The sequence below is a fragment of the Pan troglodytes genome, chromosome 16 (genome assembly GCF_028858775.2).
Source record: "Pan troglodytes isolate AG18354 chromosome 16, NHGRI_mPanTro3-v2.0_pri, whole genome shotgun sequence".
NCBI classification, from domain to species: Eukaryota; Metazoa; Chordata; class Mammalia; order Primates; family Hominidae; genus Pan; species Pan troglodytes.
In genome coordinates this window covers 89,320,104-89,345,526 of record NC_072414.2, presented here as the reverse complement: position 1 = coordinate 89,345,526, position 25,423 = coordinate 89,320,104, and the positions used below count along the sequence as shown (strand labels likewise).

The window sequence follows — 25,423 nt, the reverse complement described above, 5'->3', positions numbered from 1 at the left end:
GAGAATAGGCATCATTTATGCATAATGTGCTTATGATCATGCTACTAATGAGTTTCTATAAAAACATCATTTCATTTAATCTTAATAAAACACTCAGAAGAAAGTATTATTATGTCGATTTGCACATTAGAAAAATACATTCCAGAGTATCCAATCAACTACCTAAACTTTGGTCTTATCAAGAGGTGAAACCACAGGATAAATCGGGTCTGTCTTCCTCCCGATTCTTTCTCTTTCTCCCTAGATCACTGCTGGTTTGAGCACATTGGTGTGGTTTAAAAGGGGCTTACGAACCAGGCGTCTCTCCAGGGCTTATTGCTGTGTTTATTTTTCTATTTTATTTTTTTTTGAGATGATTTGTTTTTTTATTTAAAAAAATGTAAGCAGTAAAAAGGGAGAATAATGCTGGAAGAGGGTTACCAGATGGATAAAATAGAAGCTGCTATTTATTTTTAGTCCATGAACACAATCATTCTTGGGGGATGAACAGGTAATGCTCTTACCTGGCACCTCGTAAAACTCTGAATTGAGAATTTTGTCATTTTTTATGGCATTATATGGCTATATGACTTTAGTGTGGTTTATTTTGGATTATTCATCTGCAGCAACAGTGAAAGGTACCCAGAGCCTGGTTCCTGGCTGACAGCCACCTCTTTGTCACCTCTCCCTGGAGAACCAGGCTGGGGCAAAACACTTCCCTTCTCAGTGTTCCTTTCATACCATAGAATATAATTACTTTATTGTAATTGTATTGACTATCATGACATGACAGTTAATAAACCTGTGTAGTAACCAGATAGGACTCAGAAAAAATATGATCTTGATAAATATATGAATTTACACTTCAGGATAATAGAATGTAAGATCTACAAGGCCAGGGAATTTTGTCTGTTTTGTCAAAATCAATGTATTCTAAATACTTAATACAGTACCCGGTACAAGGTAGTAGATGATCAAAACAATGTCTGTTGGAAGGATTAGTAAACTTCCCTGGATTTTGAAGTTCTCTCTATCAAAACATGGGTCTGTGCAGTTTGAATTTCCACAGTGTTTCACTTAAACTGTCTCCAAGTTTAAGTGAAAGGGTTCATTGCTGTTAAGGAAGTTTTGAGCATTGGTCATGCGGGGAGTATATTTTTGAAGCATGGATCTCTTTATGGTTCCCTGAAATCACTGTCAAGACCAGCTACAAGCTGTATCATTCATTTCCATATGACAGTACTTAGTAGACTGCTGTTTACTAGTAGAACTAGTAAGCTGCTTTGTAACAGAGCAGTTTTAGAAATACTGTGTGCCTTTGTGTGTGTGTGTTCTGAGTGTATGTGATAAAGGGGTTTTGGGGAAGGAGTTTTAAGAATCCTCTTTCCCATTTCACATGTGCTCATTTCATGACACTCCTCTTTCTTTTTCCTTAGCCACGTGGAGCTGAGCCTTTTCTAGGACAGTTTTATCACTTTGTTTTAGAAGTGGAGTTATAGAGCTCACCTGTTGAGGCCTTGGGTCCCACTGTTGCTGTGTTTATTTTTTATCTTACAGAGATAAACAGAACTCATCTACGGTGCATCTCTGAAGCCTTGTCATTCGGGATTTGGAAAATTCAGGGTTTTTCATTCTACCTACTTGCCATTTATAGAGTTCTTCAGCTCTGTCCAAATATTTCTTTGATAAAAACAAAAACAATGTCAAGTTTATATGGAAGTGGAATAACAAAAAGTGCAGAAATCTGCCCCCCAAATAAACAAGCCATATGGTTTTTTTCCTTTAGCATTATGGAAGAGGACTGTGTTAGTCCCTTTTCATGCTGTGAATAAAGACGTACCTGAGAGTGGGCAATTCACAAAAGAAAGAGTTTTAATAGACTTTCAGTTCCACGTGGCTGGGAGGCCTCACAATCATGGTGGAACGCAAGAAAGAGCAAGTCACATCTTACATGGATGATGGCAGGCAAAGAGAGAGTTTGTGCAGGGAAACTCCTTCTTATAAAACCATCAGGTCTCATGAGACTTATTCACTATCACGAGAACAGTATGGGAAAGACGTGTCCCCAAGATTCAATTACCTCCCACCAGATCCCTCCCACAACACATGGGAGTTAAAGATGAGATTTGGGTGGGGACACAGCCAAACCATATGAAGGACATTATCAAAACATGGCCTTCCAAATTATCAGGAAATAAATGTGTGTCCATAACAAATGAATTCATAATGCAAAACACACATGTAATGATGAAGCAAAACATAACACGTACATTAGCTTAACTATGTGAATAACCAGATGTGGTCTATTGGAATATTTTCTAAGTAATGCTCTGCAAATGCCAATTTTTTGTACAGATTAGCCAGTAATATTTACTAGTTATTTATTTATAAACAAACTCCTAGTTTTGAGTGTCTACCATATATCATATCCTGTGGTAGGTGGATGTGGAAGATAAAGTCATTCTTGATTCCTTTCCTATGTAACATAATATTTTAAAGGCAAATTTAAAAACTACAGGGTTATTCAATAAATCAACTAAGCTGAAGAATAATAAGTATTAATTAAAATAATAAAATATGAATAAATACAAGCAGTCATGACTCAAAGCTCTGCTCCATCTGATCCTTTGGAACCTATCTCATCCAATGCCATTCTCCCCTATATGTGCTCCAGTGATATTGGTATCACATCACTCCTTATCCACTTTTAATTTCCTTTGAATTATTAATATATTTTGTAGTTTTAAATATTTTTACTTTTTATTTCTATAGTTTTTTTTTTTTTTATTTTTATTATTTGTGTCATATACAGCTAACAACCATGGGCAGAAAGGATAGGCTTACTAAAGGCAGCTGTGAGAATTCCTTGACCTAAGCATTTATTCCCCAATATTTACTGAAAACTGGCTAGCTGCAGGCACCAGGTTAGGGGCTGGATTAGAGATGAGCTCTCTAGTTGGGTGACTCTGAGGCTGCTTACCAAAGATCAGTCATGCCCATCAGCTCTCTTCAAGAGAACACCAGGTATACTGATGAAGTACTCCTATTTTTAAATATTATGAACCATCCAGTCCTATGAGTCATGCCTTTTTTTGAAGCATTGCACTTGGCATAGACTGCATAGTATTAATAGTTTGCATGTTGGTAGAATGATTGGTACATTCAAATATATAATTATCTCATTCGATTTTATTCAAGTTGTAATTTTCCACAGCATGCTGCTATAAAGGTGTTTCCTTCTTCTATCCTTTTCCCCTTCTCCTTCTTTTTTTCCTCCTTCCATCCCTTCTTCTTTCCTTTTTTCCATCCTTTCTTCATTTCCTTCATCATTGTCTAGGCTACAGATGATAGGCAAGTAGCTTACAATCTACGGTGGGACACAGACAAACATTAACAACACTGATGTAGTGAATTCCATCATTCCAGAATTACAATGAGTTATGAAAATATGAGATAAAGGTAAGGGATAGGAGAAGGTCACTCTAATTAAACTTCCATTCTTGAGATCTGATGGGCTTGTTTTTATAAAAGCGTTACCGGCAATGATGGGATGGCTACTGTATTTTTATGTTCACTAGTCCATGGATTTCAACAAGAAGTAAATTTTTCAAGGGGACAGTGGTAGTTAGTAATAGAACATATCTGACACATGTTATATAGTTTCCCAGGCAGAAGCACCTGGTCCATAGGCTGGATTATGCTAAGCCACCTATTAATTTGAAGTCTGAGTCCTTTTATGAAGAGCATGATCAGGACACAACATGCTAAAGCTGAAGGATGTCTTGTTGAAGAGAAACAAGTGATTCTGCTGTTAGCATTGATTGCTAATTGACTAAGAGACTAAGTGCAAACCTACACAATCCCTCCAATGAAGAAAACGACAGACTAATGGCTGCAAAATATTTGCTTTCATCTTGTTTTATGAGATATTTCTTAGGAAGGAGTATTCTGTCCAGGAGAAATGAACCCTTTATCATAAAGTGATGCTTATGCAAATAATCTAGACATGAGAAATACAAAATAGCATTTCTTATAAACCTGGAAAGAGCTAAGAATTCTTCACTGTGGAACTATACTGATCATTAGGTTCACATCAAGCAATGAATCTAATTAACTCTTTCAAAATAAATAAATTTTATTATGGCCATGAAGCAAATTTCTAATGTATTTTTGAAACTCAGAAAACTGTTTTGACAATGCCATATAGAGCTGAAGAAAAATAATCATTGGCTCCCTCAGGTGCAGTCGGCTCAGCAGTGGGCCAAGTCTATGAAGGCCGGCTGTTATCTTCGTCATATAATCTCGATCTGAGTGAGAAGAAAGAAGCAAATAGCCCAAACATTTATGGAATGAGAGAAGCGTACAAGTTAATGTTCTCTTCACTCGTCAGGTGAGTGAAAGGACGTAGGTTTTCTCTCATGCCCTGGAATCCAACGCATGAGTTATAAAAGACCAAACAAAAAAAGAATAGATGCCACCAGGAATCTTTTTGGAGGGACCGTTATTTTTTACAAGGCGGGTAGGGGAGTAACCTAAGTGTCCATCAAGAAAGCAATGGTTAAATACATTATGGTAAAGAGACAAAGTGAAATGCGTCTAAAGAATGAGATATTTTCATTATTATTGATATGGGAAGGTGTTCAATGTAATTACAAGAGAATGAATATGGCAAAATTCTCTGCTATAAAGAAAAAATACATACACACAAGTATCTATGTGTATATATGTTTCTATACATTTATGCGTATATTTGTGTGTATAGGTATAGAGAGATGTCTATAAATAAGAACACTTCGGGAGCAACAAGCCTATTGGGCTGGAAGCAGAGGATGAGGCTGGCTCTGGGGAACAGGAATTGCACTTATAGTTTCTCTGTGTATATATATTTATGTATATTAGTGTATGTATTTGTGTAGTTTGTGTGGTGTGTGTGTGTGTCTGTGTGTGTGTGTCTGTGTGTGTTTCCAGAAAGCCATTAGGATCAATCACCCTTTGGTTAATTTTATGATTAAATAATACTAAATTTGGGTGTCTTGATCCAAAACATAAGTGAAAATTAACTGCTATGAACTCTAAACCTATTTTAGATTTAAGGGAAATTATAATCATTCTCCTGATAATGAGTAGCAACATAAGAGCCACAGATGTTTTGAATTAACTCTGATGACAGCATAGGATTTCTTCTGGCTGTTGCTCTCTTGTTAAATCATGTCTGAGGTATCCCTTATACCAAGGTATTCTCAAACATTTGCAATTTTAAATCAGCTTAGACATACCAATGTGAAACCAACTTAGAAATGAAGTCTGTATTCATTTCTCTTTAGATAGAAGACACATAAAGTCCCAGATAATATGTGTTAGCCAGGTGTAATTGAGATCATAATATTTTATCTTTCTCATTCTTTGTACCTGTGCTAAACCTGGCCCTGGTTAGCTTTCCCCATCTTGTAGGACTTCTAACAGTATTTCGATAAAACCAATATGTGATACTGATTTGCTCCTTGATCCCTGAACAGTGGTACATTTTTAACCATATTTCACTCCAGGCCATCTTGTAATTCCATCACTTGACTCCATGCCTAACTCTAGCTCTCCCCGTCTTCTTTGTCCATGTTCCAGGTAATGTGATTGGTACTACCACTGATGTATGGAACCCACAGTAGACAATGTCATGTTGGATTCTCAAGGCAAAGTGGAACTGGGTATACAGCTGTGGTGATTTTTAAGGGTCAACCTAGCAGAGCTGGAAATATGATTTCCAGAATTGCCCTCCTGTTATGGTTTGAATGAAGGTTGCCTGCAGAGGAATTTGTAAATGACTGGGCAGGTGAAGTAAAACAGTCGTCCTAAGGTTCAGAGAGTTGGAGTAGGGCTCCCAGCCTCACCGGAGCTGGGGCATATTGTCACTGACCCACTGGCTCTTCTTGCTGGGAAGGGCAGCCACTTGGACCCCCTCTCCTCCAGCTCCTGCTGTCTTTTCAAGTCTTAGGCCAAGTCCTGTTCAGAAATGTGGCCTAAGGTGTCACTCCTTCTTCAGATCACCCATGCCATCAAACTTGCAGGCAGTGAGAGACAGAAACAGTACCAATTTGTGCTCACAGGTTCCCATTTGTCTCTACGGGTTCCAGTATGTCCTCATGGATTTCAACTTGTCCTTGCGGTCACCACTTTCTGTCCAGCTTTTCTTCCCAGCCACAGGTCCTGCTGACCTACAGTGACTGGAGCCTCACCACATCCCACAATTACATAAGATGCAGCCCATCATAATCCCCACAGTCTGTGTCACTCTTAGTGGAACTACTTCCCTGACCGAATCCTAAATAACACAAGAGCAAAAACGTTTCTCCATTGTTTCATATATCGGCTAGGTCTGAGGGACGGGACGGGAGCCCCTGGGGCTGGCGCTCCCTCACTCTGTTCTTCATGTAACGTATTCACACCATGTGTATGAGCATTCAGCTTGGCGGGTGGAGCAGTTCGGCATTACTTGCTGGAAATAATTCAGAGCACTTATAACCAGGCTTTGGAACCCAAGCCAAGTGTTCTCGAGCACATCCGTATGGGGAACAAAAGTTTTGTTTTGTCGCCATCATTCCCTCACCCGCTTCGGATGGGGAAATATTTGAAAAACGGAAGTGCACATAATATTCTGCTTGTGCTACCAAAGTTCTAATGGTGTTTACCTGAAATGTTTCTATCATTCCCAAACTTTCAGGGTTTCTGTTGGTGATTGGCGAGGAACAGATTGCACTTTCCTGAACTGAAATCTAATGAATGCCACAAAGTGAAAATAAACTGGAGACACTTGAAAAAAGAAAAAGAAAAGAAAACTCACTTCAAGAACCCGAAGCTTTCCTACCCCTCTTCTTTTCCCCTCACTTGCAGCCAGCTAAGCTCCCCACACATTCTGATCGTCTCCCTGCACAGTGTCTGTGGTGGTGACAACTGATTCATGTGTTCATTTGCATATCCCCCGGTGCCAGCAGCAGAATACAGAACGGGCCTCCTGTGCCGGCAGCCAACACAGCACTGGCAAATCAGGGAGCTGTCAGAAACAGCTGTCCATTAACGGAGTTTGTGGAAACAACCAGGAGCTGTTTGAAAATGCTAGGTGGTAGAATTTAATTGGAGTAGCAACTGTTCAAAATTAAGATTAAAAGGACCAGTCAGTCAATGTGGATTTCGTGACACCTTAAAAATAACGTTTCAGGTTTGATTAATGCTGCATGAAGTTTGCACATTTCTCTCCTTTGCTGATAGGGCCTGCGTGCTGATAGTTGATTCAGTGAATGTATCTAGCAGTGATAGCTCATGGGCTCCAAAGGTCAGATATCTTATTCTCTATGCTGAAGCCCTTGTTGCTTTAAGGAAACAGGATTTTAATAGGAATCACATGCAGATCGACTACAGGGAGCCAAGCGGTAGTGGAAGAAGCAAAGTTGGCGGTTTTGGAGACGGACGTCTATTTATCCACAGTGTGAGTATGTCTCAGCTCTGAGCAACCCACCTCATCCCCTAAGCCCTCCTGGCCAGATACAGGAATTTACAGAATACACTCGCTTCCCAGCAGTGAGTTGAGAAGGAAAAGAGTTTTCATGGCCGGTTTAATCCTTGGCTTCTCTCCTGAACATGCCGAAAAGGGTGTCAGATGTTGCCAACATTGAAGCAAAGCGGGGAGTGGGTGGATGGGGTCACTGAAATACGAGGATCCGTAATGGTTTCCTAAAAAGACTTTTTATGCTTCTGAAAAATCTCAACTTTAGCATTCATTAAGATCAGAAAACAATTCTAACATGCCAGACACAGCTACTTGTAAATTGAAACAGAGTTTGTAACCCCAAACACCACATTTTAACGATTTTTAATTTATGATTGAACTCTAGGTACTCAAGTCAACAGTCTCAGTTCCACATTCATGATTCCTATTGTGGTCATTTAGTTTAATTCTTTGACTTTTATTCTTAAATAGATTGTCATGCTACTTCTTATAAACATCCATTTTAAAATTGAAAAGAACATTGAATGCAATTGAGGATGACAGCACATTTAGAGTATATTTAGATGTAATTGAGGGGGAAGGGGGTAAACTTGTTTTTCTAAGAAAACATCAGAGCAGATATACAGTAGGGTCAGGGCAATGAGTGCAAGGCGACAGTTCCAGATAGGTAGTGCACGACAGCCAGGAGAGGAAGTGACAGCTGGTGGCTTTAGTAAACAGATTTCAGTTTAGGATTTTCTGAACATTTTAATATGCTTCTCCACTGTATCTTTTGTTCCCAATTCAATAACAAAGCCGTTTCTTATTTGTTGCCTTGAAGTATCAGTTTGGTTAGAAAACAGATACAGAGAAAAAAGAAAGTCATTTGGTATTAAAACAAAACATTTCTAAATATCTGATGCAATGTTATAGTAAAATGGCGGAGGTGAAGGGAAGCGAAGTTCTCCAAAAGAAGAGAGCCTGGTGGGAATGCTTGCGAATGGAAAGACGTGGCATTTCATTCCTCGGAGGCTTTTCGCTTAAATTATGATCCCCTCCCAAACAATGTATATCTCCCAACTTCTACCCAACAGATCAAGAGGCCCAACTGACTGGTAGGGTCTTTAAAGAGAAAATAAAAGCTGTAAAGAATGAAACTGAGTAACACTGAAGGCATTAGTCTTATTAACAGCCAAGCTCATTTCAAAGATGCTGGACATTGAAAGAGATGGTTGTCCTTGAGTCCTGCTGTCTGTGTGGCATACACTGCCTGTCTCATGAAAAGCACCAATCTGTGTTTGTTGTGAATATCTGTGAATACTGTCTTATGGCAGCTAGTTTTTAATTGTTGTCAGCCTCAAGGGAAAATGTGATTGAGTCCTCCATGCTGCAATAAGGCAAGAGGAGCTGTTCTTTGAGTGAAAATGTTCCCATTCAGCTATAGGGAACGAGAGAAATGCTTCAGAATTCAGCGTTTCCCTTGCTATTTTTAGTTAAATTAGGCTCACAATCATGAGACAGCGCTGCTGCATTGGCCCATGATATGACCAAAGTAAGCTGCTAACATTTCTGTAGCTTACAGAGATTCTAAGGGAAGTAGTTGTTGGAAAATACTAGTTTTAAGTAAAAAGATAAATGAAATCGAGGAAGAATTAAACATAACGTGATGGAAGCTATCCTTTCATTTCACTAAATTCTACTGAGGGGATCATGGAAAGAATTCATGTTTCAACAGCATCCTGGTCTCGATTTTCAATTTTCTCAATTCTAGTTTGAACATTCAGGAAGAATGCAGATTATGCCAATAGATTTATAAAATGTATGGTTAAGACTTACTCATGCTAGCTCAATTAAAGAGTGGCATATAGTAAAAAATACTGTGAGGATTTTAAGAAAACAACAATGAAGTAAGTGGAATCAAGACATGTTCATGGTCTCTCTTAGGACTTTTCCTCTCTTTTCTTCCCTGAGCAACGTGGCCATCTCTTTATGTCCCTCATAAAGCTGGGCCTTGAACGTGACTTGGCTTGTTCCTGTAGCAGGTCACCAAAAATCTGTCTTTCCACACAGGCAGCCCTACTAATTTCCAGGCTTGCCTTGCTATGAAGGGTGGTCCCATGATGTGTTTTGGTCAATGGTATCTGAGAAGAAGTAGCAGCTTCAGAGCCCAGGTTTGTAAGAAGTAGAACCCTCATGCTAGTGGATGGCCAAGCCACAAATGCGCTCGGGGATAGTACAGCCACAAACGGGAAGGATCCTGGGTCCCTGAGCCACTGATGGAGGAAAGCTACCCATGAACTAGAAGCATCTAATTAGACTGCCACACAAGTGACCATAAACTTGTCTTTGAGGCATTAAAAGTTTTCATCAGTTAGTTATTGCATCCTGTCCAAAGTGAACTTCTGCACATGATCCTGAACTTCATAACCCAGTTTCTTTCTGCCACCTGCCATTATTCCTCCAACCCATCTATTCCCCACTCCCACTGATGTAATTGACCAGCTCATAGTTTTATTTTAGGCCTGGCAGGCAATAGGTTTCCGACCAGCCGATGCGTCAGCTGCAGTTGCTTGTTCACACTTGACCTAACCAGCTCTGGTCATTGTGTCTAGTCACAGCTGTGGGCCTCACCTGTCAGAGGATAATATAAGTACCACAGGGTGGGAGAGTGAATCCTGGGTGGAGTTGCAGTAGAAACAGTGGGGAGCACTGCCTGTCCCTGCTGTTATGAGCTTCCAGCAGAAACCAGACTTTCACAGCTCTAATGTGTAAGACTTTGTGAAGTCAAAGATATCACTGCAAGCTTATAGGAATGTGTCTAACTTCTTAAGGTGAATTCTGAGTTAAACCTGCATGTGCCAAAATTGTAAATGGACCACTACTGCTGTCATCCTCAAATTCCTTCTCATTCCCAATAATAAGTCTCCTTCTCCTTCCAAATGAAGGTGTTATTTTGTCATATATTCACACAAGGAATGTGATCTTTGTCCTTCAGAAGTTTCCAATGTAGGAGGGGCTGTCAGGAGCCAATATCACAATGCTAGGTTTTGTAGGTATAACATTGGATGACATAAAGTATGATTTCTGTTCATAATTCATGCATATGACAGGCATCCACAGGGCATGTGCACCTTGCAATCTGCACAAAATGTCATGGAATCCCATGGGTAATGTGCACATATTCAGCGCTATAACTGGTCCATGTATCTATAGAGTTTTAGCTCTGGTTGATACATATATATGTATATATATATGAGTGTATATATATATATGAGTATATATATATGTGAGTATATATATGAGTATATATATGTGAGTATATATGAGTATATATATGAGTATATATATGAGTATATATATGAGTATATATGAGTATATATGAGTATTTATATATATGAGTATATATATGAGTATATGTGTATATATATGAGTATATATATGAGTATATGTATATATATGAGTATATATATGAGTATATATATGAGTATATGTATATATATGAGTATATATATATGAGTATATATATGAGTATATATATGAGTATATATATATGAGTATATATATATGAGTATATATATATGAGTATATATATATGAGTATATATATATATATATATATGAATGTTCATGTAATGACATCAAACAATTTTTATCTAGTTTGCCCAAAGTATATACTACACTTCCTGGAGAAAGGTAGAAATGTTGGAATAGCTTGGATAGCCCTAATCAGTAGAATTTTAAAGCTGAGAAAGTTTTCTTCTTAGCAGTAGAGACAAATGAAAGCAAGAGCACTTTCCTCTGGGCTGACTCTGCATTGCCTAACAACTCAACAGAGCATTATGAAAACAATTTATTTTGTAACACAACTACAAAGGAATTTTATAAGTATTTTTTTTTGAGACTCGGTTGCATCATGCTGCCCAGGCTGGAGTTGCTATTCACAGGCACGATCATGGTGCACTACAGACTCAAACACCTGGCTCAAGCAATCCTCTAGCCTCAGCTTCCCAAGGAGCTTGGACTACATGCAGGTGCCACCTGGCTTAAGTGTATATTTTTTGGACTGAATATGAACATTTTAAGATTACCTGTGTACAGACATTATGTGATTCTTTCAAAAGAGTATTTAGCTAAGTAACTTGTTTCTGTTGAGGAGGTATTCTCGTTTACATGATCAGTAAATCTTTTTTGTGTGGCTTTTCGGCACATCGTCAGTCATTTTACACTGTGTCACTTAAACTATTGCTCCAATATTACCATATTTAGACAATGGAGTTTTTTGGGATTTTTGTTTGTTTGTTTGTTTGTTTGTTTTTTGAGATGCAGTCTCGCTCTGTCGCCCAGGCTGGAGTGCAGTGGTGCGATCTTGGCTCACTGCAACCTCCAACTCCCGGGTTCAAGTGATTCTCCTGCCTCAGCCTCCTGAGTAGCTGGGATTACAGATGCACGCCACCACGCCTGGCTACCTTTTTTTAAATTTTATTTTAGTAGAGACAGGGTTTCACCAAGTTTGTCAGGCTAGTCTTGAACTCCTGACCTGGTGATCCGCCTGCCTCGGCCTCCCAAAGTGCTGGGATTACAGGCATGAGCCATTGTGCCCAGGGTTGGAGGTTTTTCTTTAAAAAAAGGTAATGGCTAGAGAAGAGAATGATACCTTTAGTATAGGGGACTAGGCAATAGGGTGTACCTGTAAAACACCATGTGACCTATTGTCTAAATTCATGCTTCGGCTGAGTCTTTTAAAAAATTGTCTCTGTTTGGCTTAATTTTATTCAAATAATTTGAACCACAGAAAAACAGGAAAAGGAAGAAGAAAAGAAAATTCAAAGGAGTGATGTAGTATAGTGTTTTAGAGCTCTGCCTCAGGAATCAGAAAGGAAAAGAGCCAATAATGACTAGAGCCATAATCAAGGCTTTGGATAACATCGTGGACCTCCCCTCTGAGCTTCAGTTTACTCCTTGTTATAATGTGAATACCATGTTTTCTTGGGAGAAATGAATAAGTTACTCCATGCAAAGTTCTGCAGATGGCACATGGCACATAAGAGTGATCAGCCCATCTAGGGGTGATGCTCTTAGCATAAGCATTACCATTGTCATTGTCATCACAATTTCCCACATCCCAGCCCTCTAACACATTGAGGTTTCTTTCTTTTCCATGCTTTATATTATGCCTATTTGTCTTCCATATTTGGATCAGACTGTATATCTGTAGCCCTAAAAGTTGATATTACTATGTTTTAAAATAAATGTTTTTCAGTTCTTTTTAAAGAAAATATAATACTGTGCAGCTGTAGTACTTTGTTGTCACCTATTTGTCACATTAATCTTTTGTTTGCTAGCATTGACAAATTATGTTCTGATAGGTAATCATTACCTAACGGTAAATGCCATACTACAGGGTGACCTCATACAAAAAGTGTCATTCTTATTCTGTAATATCTGAATTAGAAAAAGATGCACTGTATTTTCACAGAGCCAGTATTTATATTCTCCCAGCAAATGATTTCCAAATTTGTATAGTCCTGCCTCAACTTTTTCAGTGTTTATCATCACATATGCACGTGATACATACACACATGTCCTTTGCTCTAGCACAGTTAGAATAATGCACAAATATGCAACTTTCTTTAAATGAGCCAGATAATCTATGTTTATTACTAGAGAAATTCTTATGACTAAGCAGAGCCTCCAGATTTGAAAATAAATACACAAATGAACACTATCTACACCTGTAACCGCATGGGTCACATTGCCTAGCCTGGCAGCAGAAATCTTAGCTAGAGCTGAGACACGATAAATAGAAATATAAATTTCAAAACAAGGAGAGGCAGGCCAGAGAGAAAGGGGCTGTCTTCTAAATGGGAGGCTGCAGCAGGTCACCTCGCCCACTCCTGTGTGTGTGTGTGGCGTGACTCTCATTCAGTCCGGTAAGATTCTCAAACAAAGTCCAGTGTCCTAAAAATATTTGGAACTATTACAAAGCATAAATTATAAATGTGTCAGGAAAATGGGAAAAGGTGTCTTGGGCCTACTTAAAGCACAAAATGATCTCAACCATTATTCAACAATGATATGAACATCTTTTATTTCATTTCTCCTTAACCGTTCCTTCTGTTTGCTATCATTTCCTGCTCAGCACCATGTCAATAATTACTAAATTAGCGGGACGCCTGTACAATTTCAGCTCAAGTGTTATTACTGACAAGTCAAACAATGGGGCTGATGGAAAAGATGGGACTCCATCTCCTTATTTAAATGGACCGTGTTCAGAAGGAAAGATTGAAGCCCCCTTTTTCTTCAAAAGAAGGAGGGAGGGAATGGTTTACATTTTGTGCAGCTCAAGGACACAGAGTCAGAGGAAATGCCTTTTTGACAGAAACCTCTTTTCATTTCCAGGGGACAAAAATGAAGGTTATTGAAAAGAATCATGCTTGGTGGAAGAAGTAATTACATTTTTTTTTCAAATCTCAGAGGAATAATGCTTTTATATTTCCTGCGATGACCCAATTTGCACTACAATATGCTCCCTTAAATGTAAGTGTGCGGACGCCCTCGCCCTGTATTGTTTTTCACTGGTAAAGATGCCCTGTCGTACCTCAGATTAATTTCTGTACTGGTCTCCCAATACACAAAAGCAACTGCACCATGGTTGTCCGTTTTTACCATGATGAGTAAAAAATGGCAGACTTGGCCAGTTCTCCCCCCCAAAAAAGTCAGAGAGTCAAGTAGCTGCAGCTATAAATCATCTTCTCAAATTGTGTGATTCAGGGCCACTGACATGTCTTGAGCGGGAAGGAAGTGGCCTGAGTGCTCCAAAGGAGAGCTGGGGCTCTAGCTTCAGCAGCCAGGTGCTGGTTAATTGGACTGGAAGAAAGGGTTTCTTACTCCTAGTCCTTGTTCTCCAGCCTTACTATATATGCATCTATCTCTAGAACTCTGCTATCCACAGCTATACAGGAACAAGCTTCAGAAATATCTTTTCTCTACAATAAGAGGTAGTATTTTAAAAACTGTATTAAATATTTGTTAAAATGTGTGTATCTAGCAACATGATTGCTAAGAAAGACTCCAAAATAGTGTTTAATACCTCTGAGCCATTCTTTGATTATTTTTATTAAGATGCTTAAAGCACTTTCTGGAAATTTATTTGAGTTTGATATAGATAGGAACTCACTGTGCATAAAACTAAGCTTAGTTTTGAAATGTCAAACAAACCTTCTATGAACTTTGGCTTGCAGTGAGGTAAACATTTATTTGGGAAATACATATGTGTGATTGCTTCTCGCTATGTTGGCTAAGATCAAGTGTAGGAAATATATGTATGTCGCCTGTTCCAGTTTACTTACAAACAAATTCTAGATTTTCGGAAAAAAATGATCATGCATTGTGTCATTTAGCATGTTGGAAGGCCCTAATCTTAACTCTTTTCAACCTCCAAAAAAGATGGGTGCTTAAACAATGTTAATGAGGAAAATAAATGAAGGTGTTAATGAGGTTTCTACCTTTCTTAAGGAAATGTTTAGATTTTTATTTCTTATACTCATTTTCTCATACTAGCTATGGAAATGATGAGGATAATTTGGGGTGATTTGTTCTGAGAGCTGACAGGGAGGTAGGGTTTCTGTCACCTGCAGTAACTCAAAGGGAAGTACACACGAGCCCTAGACTACCAGATATTCAACAAACACTTGCACTGTATGACTAAGAAAAGAGAATTTGCTTCTGTTTCACTAACATGGACTTCTGACACTTTACATAAATGATCATAACGTTGATGTTTAGTGGTTAATGGACATTTATGGCCTCTGAAAAGGCCTGTGCCACCAGATAACTCATGCTCAAGAACATGACTGTAGATTTGAGTAATCTTAGTAATGAATCATTAGGTATAAAAAGACCCTTAATATTGCTCTCTTTTCTTTATTGTACTTTAAGTTCTGGGATACATGTGCAGAATGTGCAGGTTTGTTACATAGGTATACACATGCCATGGTGGTTTGCTGCACCCATCAACCCGTCATCTAGGTTTTAAGACCGCATACATTAGATATTTGTCCTAATGTTCTCCCTCCCCTGGCCCCCCACCCCTGGACAGGTCCCAGTATATTTTGTTCCCCTTGCTGTGTCCATGTGTTCTCATTGTTCAACTCCCACTTATGAGTAAGAACATGTGGTGTTTGGTTTTCTGTTCTTGTGTTAGTTTGCTGAGAATGATGGCTTCCAGCTTCATCCATGTCCCTGCAAAGGACATGAACTTATTTTTTATGGCTGCATAATATTCCATAGTATTTATATGCCACATTTTCTTTAGCCATTCTATCATTGATGGGTATTTGGGTTGGTTCCATCTCTTTACTATTGTAAATAGTGCTGCAATAAACATACGTATGCATGTGTCTTTATAGTGGAATGATTTATAATCCTTTGGGCATATAACAGTAATGAGATTGCTGGGTGAAATGGTATTTCTGGTTCTAGATCCTTGAGGAATTGCCTCACTGTCTTCCACAATGGCCGAACTAATTTACACCTCCACCAACCATGTAAAAGTGTTCCTATTTCTCTACAGCCTTGCCAGCAGCTGTTGTTTTCTGACTTTTTAATAATTGCCATTCTGACTGGTGTGAGATGGTATCTCATTGTGGTTTTGATTTGCATTTCTTTAATGACCAGTGATGATGAGTTTCTTTTCATATGTTTGTTGTCTGCGTAGGTGTCTTCTTTTGAGAAGTGCCTGTTCTTCTTCACTCACTTTTTGATTTTTTTTCTTGTAAATTTGTTTAACTTCCTTGTATATTCTGGATATTAGTCCTTTGTCAGATGGGTAGATTACAAAAAATTTCTCCCATTCTGTAGGTGGCCTGTTCACTCTGATGCTAGTTTCTTTTACTTTGCAGAAGCTCTTTAGTTTAATTAGATCCCATTGGTCAATTTTGGCTTTTGTTGCAATTTCCTTTGGTGTTTTAGTCATGAAGTCTTTGCCCATGCCTGTGTCCTGAATGGTATTGTCTAGGTTTTCTTCTAGGGTTTTTATGGTTTTGGGTTTTACATTTAAGTCTTTAATTCATCTTGAGTTAATTTTTGTATAAGGTGTAAGGAAGGGGTCCAGTTCCAGTTTTCTGCATATGGCTAGCCAGTTTTCCCAGCACCATTTATTAAATAGGGAATCCTTTCCCCATTGCTTGTTTTTGTCAGTTTTGTCGAAGATCAGTGTTGGAAATGTATTGGCAATGTCTAAGCTCTGACTAGTGATTGAGGAGATTCATAAGAAAATGGAAGAAGGAAAAAGAAAAGAAAAAAGATACAATTAAAATAAAAATATTTATAACATTTGAATGTCATGATTTTACCTGGATATGTTCATGGGTCTCTTACTCTGTCAACTGATTTTTCTTCTCACTGAATTGACTGGATTCTGATTGTGTTTGAATCCTTCAGCATATGTTTTATTGTACAGGATAGGTAGAAACGTTTTTTGAACCATCAGTTATTTGAGTTTATTATTTATCCCAATAGGGTTTATTTCTTCGTTTACCATTAACATTTTTTGCAAGATATTTCTGAATTTTGAGGCACTGACTAGTAATTCGAGTAGATTTTTAGATGATAATCTTAATAGAAAAATCATAGATAGATGTATATATAGGTATTTCAATATTCTACTAATGGGGATTGTGGTGTTGCAAAAAAATATTTTAGCAGACTCTTCAAAATCACATTTTGCAGGGAGTGTAGAAGATGATGTTGATTCCCCTGACACTAAGGGCTGGTAGTTTTCTCGGTAGGGCTTAACATCATGCTTTTGAGTGGGGCTCTCTGTTTTCTGGAGTTCCACAGACCCACACTTCCACTCGTCACAGTAGAGCGAAAGGACCTTTTCAATTAGAGGTTCCTATTAAAGAGTAGCTTAATTAGATATATTAATTTGGAAGTTCCTAGCATGCACATGTCCAAAATAAAGGATTAATCTGCTAAGAAAAGGACAAGTTTCCCAGGATTATTTTATGTAAAGCCTGATATTTCACTCAGTGTGGTCAGATTGCCTGGAGTCAATGTGTAGCTCTGCCATATCAGAGCTAGGGGACTTTGGTCAAGCTTCTTAACATCTTCCCCCTTTGTAATGCGAGGAAGACCATTCAGGAATATTCACTGCCTCATAAGATGATGGTGAGAGTTGAATGGGTTAGTTAGATTTGAATGACAGAGCTCAGAACCATGCCTAACACAGAGTATATGCTTGCTTGCTAATGGGGAGCTATTGTTGTCATTACCATTATCATTGTTATTATCATTATGGCAAAATTATTCTGAAGTCTGTCCCGGTTATGTCACTTTTTCAAATTTATGAACATGGACTTTCTAAATCAAAATGGAATTGTCCTTTGTCACTTGCAGTCTCCATTAGGCAAATAAACATTTCTATCAACAGAAACCATAGAAAATGGTCCACTGTCAGGTACTGACACAACCGATTTATTTACCATCCGTTCACTTAACAGATATTTATCAACTTCACGTAACGCCTTTGGTAATCAGATATTTAGCAACTTGCATTACATGCAAGACAGCTTGTAAAAATGAAGGTGTCCCAAGTATGGAGTTGATAGTGTAGCTGGAGAGAAGATAAGAGACATGATTGCACACATGCATGCATATTCATGTGTGTATTTTTTTATAGAGGAATTAGAGAAAATTTTTGAGAATTTTGAAAAAAAAAAACCATGGGACATTAAAAAAATTAATTTGTGGGACACATTTATCAAGCACCTAGGTGATTCCAGTAATGGAGCCTAGTCCTGTGAGGTAAAATATATGTCTTGGATGATAGTTAACACCCCATAATTCTAGAGGGGCTAAAGAAGAGGCTAATGACTGATATATGTACTCAAGAGGGAATAATGCCTGTAATTCAAAGAACTATTATATAGTGTTAAACCTAATTTACAAAATGTATGTTAAGGTATGTGATTAAATTATATTGTAGAGAAAGTCTTGCAAGTCAAGGAGTTTCACGTTTCTTTTGGTTCTAGCAGTGCCAAAGGCCCCTTTCATATAACAGCTGCTATTAAAGGGGTAGTTCAAATGCACAACAGCTCTTAAAAGTTCCTATCAGTCCATATGTCTAAAATGAAGCAGCCCTGGTTCATCCCTGATCCTGTCCCCAAAAGGCAGCCCTTTTTCTTGTCATTTACCATGTTAGTTCTTTCAGAGGTCATGGCTATATATTTAAATTATATTTTTAGTGACCATTTATTGATAGGCTGTATTTGGGCCTTATTTATTTATTCATTACCTGTTATATTTTCCCTATTTACTATCTTCTTGACTCCCTAATTTGTAACTCATACCTTTCCCTTGCCATGCCCCTTCACCTCTGAGAATCTATACTCTTATTTTTACTTTAACATTGCCAAGGTTGATAAGCTTTCCATTCTCCATGGCATCCAATTAACCATATGTAAATTATGCTTTTCTCATTATCCCTTGTGTTCTTAAATCTCACAATTAATATCTTAGGTGTGGTCTTGTCCTATTTATTTTTCTAAGAATTTGTGGGTCCTTTCAATTATTTTTCTGAGAATTCGTGGACCCTTTCAAGTATAAGTTTCATGTAAGGAATTTACTTCTCCATCATTAGTTCCTTTATTAATCCAACTGATATTCATGGAGTTCTATTATGTAACAGACCCTATTTTAGGCACTTGAAATTTGTCACAGAATGAAAACAGAAAGAATCCTTGCCCTGGGGGAGTTTACATTCTATTTGGGTGAAGACAAACAATAAATAATAAATATAATAAATATACACATTTATATAGTAACTGTGAGTAGGATGCCTGGGAAGGAAGGAGAAGTTGCAATATTTAATCAGTTGGTCAAAATAGCTTTGTTAAGAAGATAATATTTGAGGTAAGACTTGAAAAAGCAAAAGAATTAACACAACAACAACAATTTGAAGGAGAAGCATTTCAGGAGGAGGAAACAGAAAATTATCCAAAGACAGTACATGGCTGGTATGTGGTTGGTGAGACTGCAAGGGCTTGAGACCTGAGGGGAGGAGAAGGAAAATACATGGTCAGGGAGGTAAGAGACAGGGCAGAGATCTATTTTAAGGTCCAAGAATTTTACTCTGAGTGAAATAAGGGGATATTTGAGGGTTTTGGAAAGAGGAATAATATGAACTGGTTTGTATTTTTAAAAAATCATTTTGAATGTATATCGATAATGGGCTGCAGAGGAGAGCAAAGGTACAAACATGGATGTTGTACCTTAGGATGTTGTTGTGGTAACCCAAGTGAGCAGTCATCATGGTTGAGGTCGATGAATGTGGTGAGAATGTGGTGAGAGGTCGATGTGGTGAGAATCATCATGGTTGAGGTCGATGAATGTGGTGAGAATGTGGTGAGAGGTCGATGTGGTGAGAATCATCATGGTTGAGGCAGAAGTGGTGAAAATGTACATCCACATATACTTTCTGGATATCTTTATACACAAAACACCCAGAATTTGCTGAGGAATTGGATGTGGAATATGAGAAAAAAGATCTAAAGGAAACTTTTGACCTGAGCAATAGGATGAATGGTGTTGCAATACTCTGATACCAGGTCTGGGTGTTAGACATTATAGTTAGACATTATAGTGGGGCGGCAAGTAGGGTAGGGATAACAACACAAGGTGTAACAACACAAGTCATCGACATACAAGGGAGTATTTAAAACATTGAACCAGAATGAGACAACCAAGGGAGTGAGAATGAACAGAAAAGCATATCAAAAAAATAATAATGCAAATTGGGCCTCCAAGTAGATGAAGTCTGAGAAATGTCTACTGAATCTGGCAGTATGACGGTCATTGGTGAACTTGGTGAGAGCAGTTCTTCTGGAGATGTGCAGTGAAAAGCCTGGTTGGAGAGTCTTCAAAGAGAGTAGCAAGAGATTGATGGAAGGCGATGCATATAGACAACTCTTATAAGCACTTTTACTGTGAAGGGAAGCAAATAAATGAAGCCAATATTGGAGGAAGAAGTGAAGACAAGGACATAAGCGTATGTTTGTGTGTGTGTGATCTTTCAAATGAGAGAAATAACAGATTCTATATGATGTGAAAAAATCCAATAGAGAGCAAAAATTTGGAGTAGGACAGAGGGGAGAATTGCTGGGGGGACGTTCTTGAGTAGGCAAGAGGGGATGGTATCTAGAGTGCTAGTGCAGGGATTGTCTTGGGTGAGAGTAACAAGCCAAGTGTGAGAGCACGGAGGCTGACACTGATCAATGGTGCATGTCATAGTGGAAGACGGAAATTATCTTCTGATCGCTTCAGTTTTCCTGGTGAAACACGAAGCAAGGTACTAAAGAGTGAATAGGGAGGGAGAAAAGGTATTTGGGTGAGAAAAAAGAGAAGGTCCAAAATTGGCCTTTTTAAAATTATTTATTATTATACTTTAAGTTTTAGGGTACATGTGCACAACGTGCAGGTTAGTTATGTATGTATACATGTGCCATGTTGGTGTGCTGCACCCATTAACTCGTCATTTAACATTAGGTATATCTCCTGATGCTATCCCTCCCCCCTCCCCCTACCCCACAACAGGCCCCGGTTTGTGATGTTCCCCTTCCTGTGTCTATGTGTTCTCATTGCTCAATTCCCACCTATAAGTGAGAACATGAGGTGTTTGGTTTTTTGTCCTTGCCATAGTTTGCTGAGAATGATGGTTTCCAGCTTCATCCATGTCCCTACAAAGGACACGAACTCATCATTTTTTATGGCTGCATAGTATTCCATGGTGTATATGTGCCACATTATCTTAATCCAGTCTATCATTGTTGGACATCTGGGTTTGTTCCAAGTCTTTGCTATTGTGAATCGTGCTGAGAACAGTGCTGCTCCAAGTGTGTGCAAACTGGACTCCAGGTCAACAGTGTCTGATTAAATAAGTAGTAGCCAATGAAAATAATTATTCATAAAGTTTTACAGTAAGTTCATATTGCCTCAATGTCCAAGCTCATGATTCATATCAGTAAATGTGGTTACGTGCCTATTTTGTATATGAGTGTATTCATTTGATGGCACAGCTGCAATGCAAGGTAAATATTATTTTTTATTTTTTGAGGCAGGGTCTCGCTCTGTTGCCCAGGCTGAAGTGCAATGGCACCATCTCGGCTCACTCCAGCCTCCACCCACTGGGTTCAAACGATTCTCATGCCTCAGCCTCTCTAGTAGCTGGCACTATAGGCATGCGCCACCACGCACAGCTAAGTTTTGTATTTTTAGTAGAAATGTGGTTTCATCATGTTGGCCAGGCTGGTCTCGAACTCTGACCTCAAGTGATCCACCCTCCTTGGCCTCCCAAAGTGCTGGGATTACAGGCATGAGCCACCACGCCCAGGTGGAAAACATTATTAAGGCGTTACCTAGATTAAGGTACTTGAACCAGAAAATAAATCAATAAACTGCTTCCTTCACTGAGAATGTTTTGATATGAAAAACGATGTCAGCTGAACTAAACAGTGACTTAGTAACTTGGTAAAAATTGTGAATTACACAAAGCCTAGTGTATTGCATTTGAAAGTGTTTTCATTTTATGGGATAATATGGAAACTGATCATGAACAATGATTTTTTTGCTGAGGTACAGATTTTGAAGAGAAAAATCTTTGTTTCAAAAGTCTAAACTGGAAGATTAATTATTAGTGTTTCTGTAAGAGAAGTCACCAGTTTGGACCCAACTTTTTAAAAAATGCTAATTGGACAACCAGACCTGCTTGTTTCTCTCATATCTTTGGTATTTTAAATTAATAGTAATGTTCCCATGCAAATAGAAGGTAAAATTGAAGGGCAAAAGCAAATATTAGAAGCTTGTAAGAACAGAGTTTCTACAGATTGTTTTAACATATTTCATAATTTAACAATGATTTTTAATAAAAAGTTGATGGTCTTGATCTTGCACATTTATAAAAGGTCATAATAGTACAAACTACAAGTTGGTGGACAGTTTAAAATTTTTACTTTCTATCAAAAGTTGAATGACACATAGGAAATTTAGGGATACAAGCTTCATCTTTTCAATCAAAAGACAGATTTATGTAGGACATTAGAAGATTGGAACTTGCTACCAATTAAGAATTAAAAATAAAATTTTATAATATACCATTATTTGCTTCAGTATGAATAAAAGAAAATAAAAGAATTTTCTGAGCTTGCTTTAAAATCTCCTCTTCTAGTCTCATAACATACTGTAAGATTGCTTTCTCTCCTTTGAGTATTGTTAAAAAAAAAAACTTGGAAACAATTCAGGTATACATTATCAACCACAGGTAGGGTTGCCACAATTCAATATAGATTACATGAGTTAAAAAGCAAAAGCAAGCAAATTTTTCACAATTATGATTTACACATTGACATATATGAGTATTGGTTCAAAGTATACTTATAAGCATTCAGTATGGGGATTAGCTATTTCTTTTAGTTTTTTTTTAATTTTTGATTACAGAACAACAGAAAATTATGAGTGCAATAAAGATTTTCTCTGTATATTGTCTGTACTTATATTTTCAGTGACCAAAGCCATTCAAATTCTTTTGTTTTCCATTATTTTATCCTGAGTATAGTAACTAAAGTATAATTTTATATCTGCCAAATCTAACAATAAACTTGAACTCCATTTGTAGCTCCCATTTTTCATTTATTTTTAATTATGTTTTACACAAATTTCAATCTGAGGTAAATTGGAGGAGAAGCTACTACTTTACTATAAAATATTTAAGAAGCAGTGCCATCAGTAGTGAGTAATTTAAGGTTCTCAAGCCAAGGAGTCACATGGTTAGAAATATACTTGAACAGTACACAAGAAGACGGATTGATGGGTGTCCGTAAAATCATGTAATAGCAACAGAATGAGTTAGTAGTAAAGGCCAGCTGGCCTAGAATTATAAATCAGAAATAATACTAAGGAAATGTTTGCAATGACATTGTGGTAAAGGGAAGGGAATCTAAGGTCTTGGGTGCTAAGAAGACTTCAAGGCAATGAGAGGAGGAGAGACTATCATGAGATTTTGAATATTTTCAGCTGGAAGTTTTGTTGTTGCAATGAATGACTAGAGGAGGATTAGATTAGTAAAGAGAAAAAGACTCCATCATACAATATTCACTCAACAAATATTTGAGTACCTATGGAGTACTAGACACAGTTCTAGAAACCAGGGGGACAACAGTGCACCAAAAACTTCAAAGTCCTTGCCCTCATAGAGCTTATATTCTAGCTGCAGAAAGATAGACAATAAATAGTAATTAAATAAGTTGCTAAATGTAGAATACAGCAGATAGTGATCAGTGCAAAGTTAAAAAGCCAAGCATAGTAAGAGAGATTAGCAGTGTTGACATAGGGACTGGAGTGAGTATTAGTGTTTTAGAGGATGATCAAGGAAGCCCTCACTAAGCTTTTTCTTGGGCAGAGACTGGGAGAAAGTGAGAGAATGGGTAGCGAAGCTATTCGAGGGAAGAATGCAAAATACCTGAGGCAGAAGTTAGTTGGGAGGGAGGAGGGATAGCATTAGGAGATATACCTAATGTAAATGGCGAGTTAATGGGTGCAGCACACCAACATGGCACATGTATGCATATGTAACAAACCTGCACACTGTGCACATGTACCCTAGAACTTAAAGTATAATAAAAAAAAAGTAAAAGAAAAAAAGAAAAGAAAAATAGCCAGGAATCTAGTTTCAGGGTATTGAGCAGAGGCAAGGGATGTGGGTAGGAGATGATGTCAGAGTCATGGGTCAGGCCACCCAGGCCCCTGGAGAATAATATAAGAATTTTGATGTTTGTTCTATGTGACGGGGGCACATTTGGAATATATCAAGAGGAAAAATGACATGAATTAGACGGTGATGTTTTAAAAGGATCACAGCGACGTTATACTTATAAACTGTGGAAGCAGGGCAAGATTGAAAGAAGGCAATCCAGTTTTGAAATTATTGCAATAATCCAAGCAAGAAATGATAAGAAGCTTGTTGCTAAATGACAGTAGAGATAAGAAGAAGTATTTGAATTCAGTATATATTCTGAAAATGGAGACATTGGATAGAGTGATGAGAGAAGTTTTCCCTGGCAAGATGACATTAACCTGAGAATGAAATACAAGAAAAAAAAAAGGGGGGTGGAAGAAGGCGGGAGAGCATTCCTGTCAGAGGAAGGATTCAGCACACAGTCCATGGGATAGAAACAAGCTTGGTTTATTTCCGACCAGAGAGAAGGCCATGAGCTAGAATGCAGTGTGCTGTAGGGAGAAAAATATGTGAAGTCAGAGAAGGCAGGACCCCATAGGGTAGAGTATGTTTGGATGTGGAAGACTTTGGGATGTGTTCCTAGATTGTAAGCAGATGAATGACCTAAATTTAGCTTTATTTTTAAATGAACTTTCTGAACACTATGAAGAACTAACCATGGAGGTGGAAGACAAAGTGGAGGTGGATTTAGTTTTCTGATGTATTGAAATTTAAGCAGATTGAGACTTCTAGTCACGTGCAGATGTTTCAAATGCGGGGGCCAGTCAAGCTAAAACCAGTTTGAAGCATGGGATACCAACAGCTATGAGTCACTGTCATTTCCCATCTAGATCATGAGGCTATGACTCACCAGTGTCACAATTTCTTTTCTCTAGAATATATTTCTTCCGTAATTAGATTTTATATATGTCTGGCCTGTTTCTGATAAGAACGCCTTTCAATGATGCTTTAGGGATAGTGTTTGCTTTGGCAGGAAACAGAGTCTTTGCTAGTTAAGGACTTTTTTTGGTTTTTGTTGACTTTTACATCCATTACATGGAATTTCAGCAGCTCATAATATTCCTAATAGAAAGAAAAATCATGGCCAATTTTGAAAGCCAAAAACTTAACCTGTTTGTTGCCTCTAGGTCAAATCATTTAATTGAACAAGTAAAAGAGAATGCACTTCTGCCTGTTGGA

The 25,423-nt window shown here is 38.0% G+C and overlaps 1 long non-coding RNA gene across 2 annotated transcripts in view; it reads left to right on the top strand.

Moving 5' to 3' along the window:
* Positions 1-6,637: 6,637 nt before the first annotated feature.
* LOC104002448 (uncharacterized) overlaps positions 6,638-25,423 on the top strand; it is a 185,608-nt gene continuing 166,822 nt past the window's right edge. Inside the window, exons 1-2 of one of the 2 annotated variants that reach the window (XR_010151529.1) lie at positions 6,638-7,456; positions 13,855-13,992. This is a non-coding gene — a long non-coding RNA (uncharacterized LOC104002448). The remainder of the gene's footprint in view (positions 7,457-13,854; positions 13,993-25,423) is intronic. The other variant, XR_674759.5, reaches the window with a different exon arrangement.